At 37.0% G+C, this 8,151-nt stretch overlaps 1 pseudogene; it reads right to left on the bottom strand.

Moving 5' to 3' along the window:
* Positions 1 to 442: 442 nt before the first annotated feature.
* Positions 443 to 1,127, bottom strand: LOC150015505 (galectin-3 pseudogene; annotated as a pseudogene).
* Between the last annotated feature and the right edge of the window lie 7,024 nt (positions 1,128 to 8,151).

Genomic DNA, 8,151 nt, shown 5'->3' with positions numbered 1-8,151 from the left:
AGGAAGTTCACTGAAGGCAGAATCATATGCTGGAAAAAGCTTCAGATTTGTTATTTTAGAGCCCATAGCTTTCATCTTTGGTTCTGATATTTACATGAATTTGAAGCTCTGTATAAAATAGCATGAAGTGGTTGTGGTGAGGATTAATGAGATGTATCCAAGGCCTGATTGTTCATCTTTTCCTGTTCTTAGGACTCATTTTACATATTTGTTGAGACTTACCTATTCTTACTTTTTACTACTATTAATACTGTCACACTTATTAAAGTCAAGGTATTTATTTATTTTTAAACTTTTAGAATATTTTTATTAAATGAATGATTCACAAGAAGGATGTTGTTGAATAAAGGTAAAATTTTTCACTTGTAGTAAACATGAAACTTTTAAATGGGTAAGGTTTATATTCAATTTTTTTTTTTAAAGAAGATCTGCCCCTTTAAGATTATAACATGGTGTATGAAGCACTGGTGAGATCAGTATCCCCAGAAATTTTTACTGTACTGATTTCCTTGAGATTTGTCATCCGATGATTGTGCTGCAACAAGTGAGCATCGTTGACTGTAACCTTGAAGTGTTCTGCTTCAACCAGTACTTGTGTTTTGAATGGCTTACCACTTTCAAATGGGAAAACCACCTGTCTTTCTTCCCATCCCCAGCTATTATTCAGCATTGAATTGCAAACAATGGCTTTCTTGATGTCTTCATTGAAGCATGGGTTAAAGTGGAAGACGACATCATTCTCGCTCTTGAAATCTAAAGCAAGTCTGTTTGCACTGGGCTTCACTATGCCCAGAATTGTGGTCAGCACGTGAGGCATGACTCCTCCAGGGGAACAGGTTGTAAGGCATTGTCAATCCAGGAATACGAGTGCAGCCGGCAACAGGGCAGGCTCCAGGCCCACATGGCTATCCAGAGTAGGCTCCAGGTGCAGTTGGTCTGGGATAAGCAGGTGCTGTAAAACCAGGGTAGATGCCAGGTGGTTTCTGTCCAGGGTAGGATCCAGGATAGGAAGCCCCTGGGTAGTCCCTGGCCCCAGCAGGCTGGTTCCCCCATGGGCCAGGCCATCCTTGAGGGTTTGTGTTCCCAGATCCAGAGAGGGCATTATTAAGCAAAAAACTGTCTGCCATTTCCCCTATGCCTTGGCACTTGGTCTCTCGCTCTGGGTGTGCCTCCTGGTGAGATCGTTTTATCCCTCAAAAGTCAAGGTATTTAAATAGAGATTGCATGGGCTCCCAGCTAGGATGGGTTGTTAGGTGTGTCCTTTCTCTTAAACTATTTATCTATCGATGTGAATTTATCTGGGGACTAGGGTAATTGCTTCTTGTTTCAATATTACAGGGCCTTGTGGCAGTGGTGGATATGGGGGTGACAAAGGAGCCTAGATTACAAAAAGAGATTAAAAGGGCCCTTACTAAGAAGTTGCCATGGGGACTGAGCTAGGAATTCTCCGGTATAGAGATTACTGTGTCAAAACTCATCAGACTTATCAATCCTGACAGCTGATGTGCATCTTGTACTAAAATAATAACATGAAATAAAATAAATAAAAAAGAAACAGGAAAAATTACCTCTGATGTGCATAGAGAAAGATCTCTCTTAATAAACTTTGTAACACTTTGCAGTCCCAAGAACACCTACTGTGGGATCCTTTTATTTCTCTTTAGGCAGAATAGAACAGAGGGATTAGTTTATCTTCTCACTTTGCAGAAGCATTGTGTGTATTGTGTGTATAGGTTTTATGTGTGTCTGTGTAGGGGGTGTTGTTTCAGAGCCCAGCTGGACTGGTACCACTTATTTCCCATAGACTCAATGTGAAACTAATGAGAAAATCACTTAGAGTCCACTGTTAGTTAGCAGGCGTTTATAGAAATGTTAGCAGTGACACATTCACACCTGAACCCATAGCCTGAGTGAGTCATCCTAGGTAAGCTCATCTTGGTGGGTTTAGGTAAGTCACCCACTAAGGACTTCCAGAAGTATTTAGAAGATAACTTTCCACTTGGCTGAGGTCTCATGACACAGGTATAAAGAAGTCCATGAAATCTGGTCACTAATACAACCACTTATTAGTCCACACGAATTAGTCCACATGGGATTGGTGGGTTCTGTAATCATTTCAGAAGGAGGCTATAGCTGATGTTTCCAGTCTAAGGCCATTGAAGCACCAGGGCAGGTCAGGAGGTGATGAGATTATGAGGAACAAAGAACCATGGTTGATTTTAGGGGCATACAATTTTGGAATCAACTGAGAGGATCAAATTTCATGGGCTCGCAAATGATGAAATATTTTAAAAATTATTATAGGGCAATTTAATTGCATAGGTATATAAAGCTACTTTAGAAATATTTGTGGTGACCCTTTATGTCTCATTGGCATTGGAAAATTTGGAAAATTTGGAAAATTTGTAAGAGACACATTATAAAATGAGAATTTTCCAGTAAGAAATAAAATTAATCAAGTGCATACTTTCTTAATAAATTTAATTACTGAGAAAATTCCAGAGAATCAGTATATTGTTTTTCAAATAAGTATTGAATGACAAATATAACAATTTCATTTTACTTTTCAGTTACTAAGATGTATTTTCCTGGACATTTCATAATATACAGTGATGTACCTGTTCTAATCAGTTGCAGATAACTAGGGTTTCTTCTGAATTTTGATTATAGACAATCTGTAAATTTAGCTTATTCAATTGGGAATTTACAGTTTAAGGAGTGTTGTTTTGTTTTTTAATGATTCATGTGTAACATACTATAATAACTGAAACAATATTTTGTTTTTGTTTTAATTAAAAACATAAAATATAGCATTCAGGGTAATAGTGAAATACTCCCTCAGTTATTGCGGGTATTATATTTTAGAGCCCCCTGCAAAGTAGGAACCTTACATTTATTCTACACTCTTAAACCTATGTAACTTTAACAACATACATATACAGTACTGCAAAATCCCACGATATAGTGAAAAATCTGCGATAAAGAATTAAATATAATATTTTTTAAAATCCCATGATACAGTGAGGCTGCGATAAGTGAATCGCAATATAGAGAGGGACTACTGTAGATACATTAACCTGAACTAAGCAACTTCCAGGGAAACATTCTGAAAAGCTTATCAGTGTGCTGGCAGCTATCAAATCTAGCACTGTGTGTGAGGAAAAGTCAAATCTGAAACCTAATTCCCGAGAGAGAAATGTAAAATTCATCATAAAATCTCTATAAATAAAAGACTGATTCCATAAGATACTTTAACAGATTAACTATTATATATTCTGTAAGCCAAAAACATATTATATATTCTACTCTGTAGTTAGGAGAGAAAACTTTCTAGAGGGATAATGGGTTTTAAAAATCACTAGAGACATTTATACAAGTTAAGCTTCTGTTTTTTTACTTAACCAATATAGGAGCTCATCCATCACTCCTTAACTGATACATTAAACATAAATATAAAAGATGTAATGAATAAAACTAAAAAGAAGGGGCAGGGAACAACATTATTTCATGGTAAAAAGCAATTGTGATTTTCTATATGTTAATTGAAGGAACAGTAATGACACTGTCATGGTTTACAGTTCATTAAGTGTCCATCACATACAGTATCTTCAGAGACAGGCAGGACATATTTCATGTATTATAAATATGAAAGATTAGAGTATAAATATAATTTTGTAAAATAAAAGGCTTATGGAATATTTTTTAGTTTTAGTGGTTAAGTCTATATAAGAAAAGTTTATTGTCTAGTGTACAGGACTTAACTTTTTTCTTATTTATCTTCCATTTTATTTATTTATTTTAAAATTCCTCATTAGTTACTTGGCATACCTTTTGAACATCCCAGGATGTTCAAAAATCAAAAGGATTCATATGGAAGCATTCTTGCTAAAGCTGAATGTCCCTCAAAGGAAAGCAGGCTACTATCTGGAATGAAAAAACACATTTTAATGATGTATCTTTACTCTGAGGATCTTTAATGCACTCAATCAGTTGCTTGTTTACTTGCTGTTAGTTCACATTTCATAAACACCTCTGAGAAGTTTTTTTTTTTAACTTACAAATAAAAATACTATTGCTACTTAAAAAAAAATTATTTAAATCTTTACCTGAGGACATGCTATTGATTTTAGAAAGAAGGGAAGGGAGGAAGAGAGAGAGGAAGAGAAACACCCATCAGTTGCCTCCTGTACCCACCTTGACCAGGAATGGAAACCTAAACCCAGGCATATGTCCTGACGTGAAATCTAACCCACAACCTTTCAGTTTATGGTATGACACTCCAACCAAGTGAGCCACAGCAGCCAAGGCAATTGATACTTTTTCACTGAGATTTATTTTATGTATATCTTTTTTCTTGCAGTAGTTGATATTTTTTAGTTAATATTAGAACAAAATAGTCTGCATCTTTTTTCCTGATAGTAGGAGCTACTGAAGCTAATAATTAAGCAACTGAGTTGACTGAAAAAAATTATGCCATTAAAAACCATGTGGGCCCACAGCATAACAGCAACCCATGAACAACTAAGGCAATTAATTCTATTATTAGGCAAAATAAGATGGTCCCAGCAGATATCTCCCATGGTTAGGTGTGGCCCAAGGATAACATTTTATGTATCTTGACATTGAATGGGCTGATCATACTTTAAAAGTCTCTATGAACAACTTCCGGCCAAGATGGAGGCATAGACCGACACGCTCTGTCTCCCTCTACAGCTAAGAAGGATTACAGCTAATGCAAAACTAAAAATAATAATAAGTTCTTGAAAATAAAGCTACATGGAAGTCCAACGTATGAAGCCATAAACAACTGGTGATAGTCCAGATGGGTAGGAAGTGCGAGCCCGCTGCTGAGAGAGATCGAACTGTGCGGGAGGCGGCAGCTGCAGCAGCGAACAACAGGACCTGGTGAGCAGACGCCTGTGTTTGGGGGGATGAGAGAGGCACCTGGGGGCCGCCCCAGCTCCAGATCGAATCCTTCGGCTCAGGATTCCAACAGCGGAGAGGGCACACCCCATTGGGAGGCAGCCCTGTTCACCAGCAGAGAGTAACAGCGGGCATCCATCTTGGACCCCTGCCCCCTCGCAAAGCGCCACAGTGTGGTGAGACAGGTCGCCAGGTTGTGATGAGCACACGGGGCTCCGCCCAATACAGTGTAGGAGGTGTGACAGTGCCCCGCCCACAAAGGAAAGATAAACAAAATGGTGAGAATGGCAGAATTAATGATTGAAATACCAATCACACAGCTAACGAAAAAACAAAAGCCTTGACCGAGGAACAAATAGCGAATCTTTCGGTAGCTCAGTTTAGAGCTATAGTTATAAGACGGCTTACAGACCTAACAGCGGGGCTGAATCAAGACAAGGAAGGAATAGAGCCTAGCCCTGCTGAAATGAACAAAAATACATACAAGACAAGTGATGAGGAAGAGAAAGCCATGGATCAAATCAACAAATCAGAACACAGGGAGGGAACAAACCATCAACCAGTGCAGAAAGAGAAAACAAAAAATGAGAAATATGATGAGAGGCTCAGAAACCTCTGGGACAGCTATAAGAGAACGAACATTTGGGTTATCGATTGCCAGAGGGTGAAGAAGAAGAATTAGAAATTGAAAAATTACGTGAAAAAATAATGAAGCAGAACTTCCCTATCTTGGGGAAGGAGGTGAACTTACAGGTCCAAGAAGCACAGAGAGTTCCAGATAGGCTGGACCCAGGGAGGACCACACCAAGACACATTATCATCAAAATGTCAAAAATTAAAGATAAAGAGAGAATCTTAAAAGCAGCAAGACAGAAGAGAAGAATCATATACAAAGGGGTCCCAATTAGACCATCAGCGGATTTCTCAAAGGAGACTTTACAGGCAAGAAAGGACTGGCAAGAAATATTCAAAGTAATGAAAATCAAAAACCTACAACCACGATTACTCTATCCAGCGAAGCTGTCATTCAGGATAGAAGGGCAGAGAAAGTGTTTCCAGGACAAAGTAAGACTGAAGGGGTTTGTTAGGTCCAAACCACTGTTATATGAGATGTTAAAGGGACTTGTTTAGAAGGAGGATCAGGACAATGAACATTAAAATTAAAACTGTATTACAACAACCAACAACAGAAGCTAGGGAACTGAGGCAAGGGCAAACTAAGTAGGCAACAAGAAAAAAAAAAAGAATTATAGGTAAGGGGAGCATATTGGGGGAGGTCAGCGGAGAGGGGGAGGGGGAGAGGGAAAGAGATGGTGCAGGAATTGGGAAGCATAGTGGAAGGGAGTGGAGCAGACAGGAAGATGTTGAAAAGAACTATATGCAGGACCAATGGGCATGGACTAAGGGGGGAGACAACTGGAGAGAGGGGGAGAGAAGGGGGGAAGGAAATAGGGACAACTGTAACAGCATAATCAATAATAAAAAATTTTAAAAAGTCTCTATGAACATAAATTTTTAGAACTGTTAATGCATCAGACTGTCAGAGAGTTTGAGGTTATATTATTATTGGACACAAATCTGAAGTGCAGAAATTATTTATTTCTGATTAAGGGCAGATACATTTTCTTTAGTGTTCAGGTGAGCTGTAGGATATGATTTATATGCTCTTACAGTGGTCTAGGAGCCTAATAGGACATGTGCCAAAATAGGAAGCCATCCTACTTCTGCATGGAATTAAGCAAAGGAAGTAGGATGTGTGTTGTCATGATTTGGAGTATAGGTTTATATGTGCTTACAGAACCATATGTAGGAAAAGACAAAGTAGGAGAGCTGAATAATCTTCAGTAGATTGTCATTCTATTAACCGTTTAGCTTCTATTCTAAACTTCTTTGTGAAATTATAGTAAAGCGGTTCTGGCCAGTGTGGCTCAATTGGTTGGAGTGTCGTTATGTAACTGAAGGGTGTGGGTTTGATCCCTGGCACAAAAGGTCTGGGTGCATACAGGACACAGCTGATCTGTTTCTCATATCAATGTTTCTCTCTTCCTCTCTCTCTAAAAACAATGAAAAAAATACCCTCAGATGAGAATTTAAAAATAAATAAAATTATAGTAAAGTGGTTCACAATCTCTTTAGCCATTTTCCTTTATCTCCCACTTATATATTGTCCACCACCATCAACAATCAAGTTTTGTCAATGTTTAAGGCAAGCTCTACCAGCTGTCAAACAACATTTTGACCAGAGAGCTTGTTACTTTTACTAAAACAAATCAACATTTCTGAAACAAAGCTATTGATGAAGGGATTCCTTGTTTTTTTTGTTGTTGTTGTTTGTTTGTTTTAGAGCAAGTATACTACTTTTTATAAAACTTGTTTTTAATTTTATCATATTGAGAATGCCACTCTCAACTTTTAAAATAAAACAGCAACATCAATATAACAAATGAATAAGTAATTCTGCCCTCTTCTTTGCCCAATTACTTACTCCTTTTTAAAGTTTCTTGTATAACCAAATTCCTTCCGAGACTCAACCCTCAATTATATATCAGAAATTGAAAATTTGTGCTAAAAGAGAGAAAACTGAGAATACTATATTGTTTGTAAGAGAAGGGAACCCCCATATTTCATATTAAACACTAATAATAGTACTTTGATAAATAAATCAGGATACTACTTGTATGTTTTATTATATTGGCTACTTTACAGAAAGGGCCATATTATTTTATCTTTTAAATCAAGTACAGGGCCTGGCAGGAAACATAAATTCTACCTTCATTGAATGCTTTTTGAATGAATGAATAAACGAATGAGTGAATGCCTGCTGCAGATAACTGATAGGACAAAATTATCACAGATATCATTGGCATATATATGTGTTCTCTGATAGAACTTTTCTCTAATACAGTTATAATCTGCTATTGAATGTTTTGATTTGGTATTCTCATGCATATCATCTAAATCATTTAAAAAATATTTAAGTTTCATAGAGAAAAAATCATTTTATTTTTTCTAATTTATTGAGGCATAATTGACAAAATTGCAATATATTTGTAGTGTATAATGTGATAATTTGGTGAGAATGCATAAGATCTACTCTTATAGCAAACTCCAAGTGTAAAATATATTATTAACTATAGTCACCTGGCTATATATTATATTGTAACTTCAGAAATTATTCAAATTATTACTGAAAGTTTGTATTGTTAACCATCTCCTCAGTCTCCTCTA

Source organism: Furipterus horrens, unplaced genomic scaffold (genome assembly GCF_987537825.1).
Source record: "Furipterus horrens unplaced genomic scaffold, mFurHor1.1.pri manual_scaffold_3, whole genome shotgun sequence".
Taxonomy (NCBI): domain Eukaryota; kingdom Metazoa; phylum Chordata; class Mammalia; order Chiroptera; family Furipteridae; genus Furipterus; species Furipterus horrens.
Note: the sequence above shows the minus strand (reverse complement) of the source record. Positions and strands in the feature narration are given on the sequence as shown.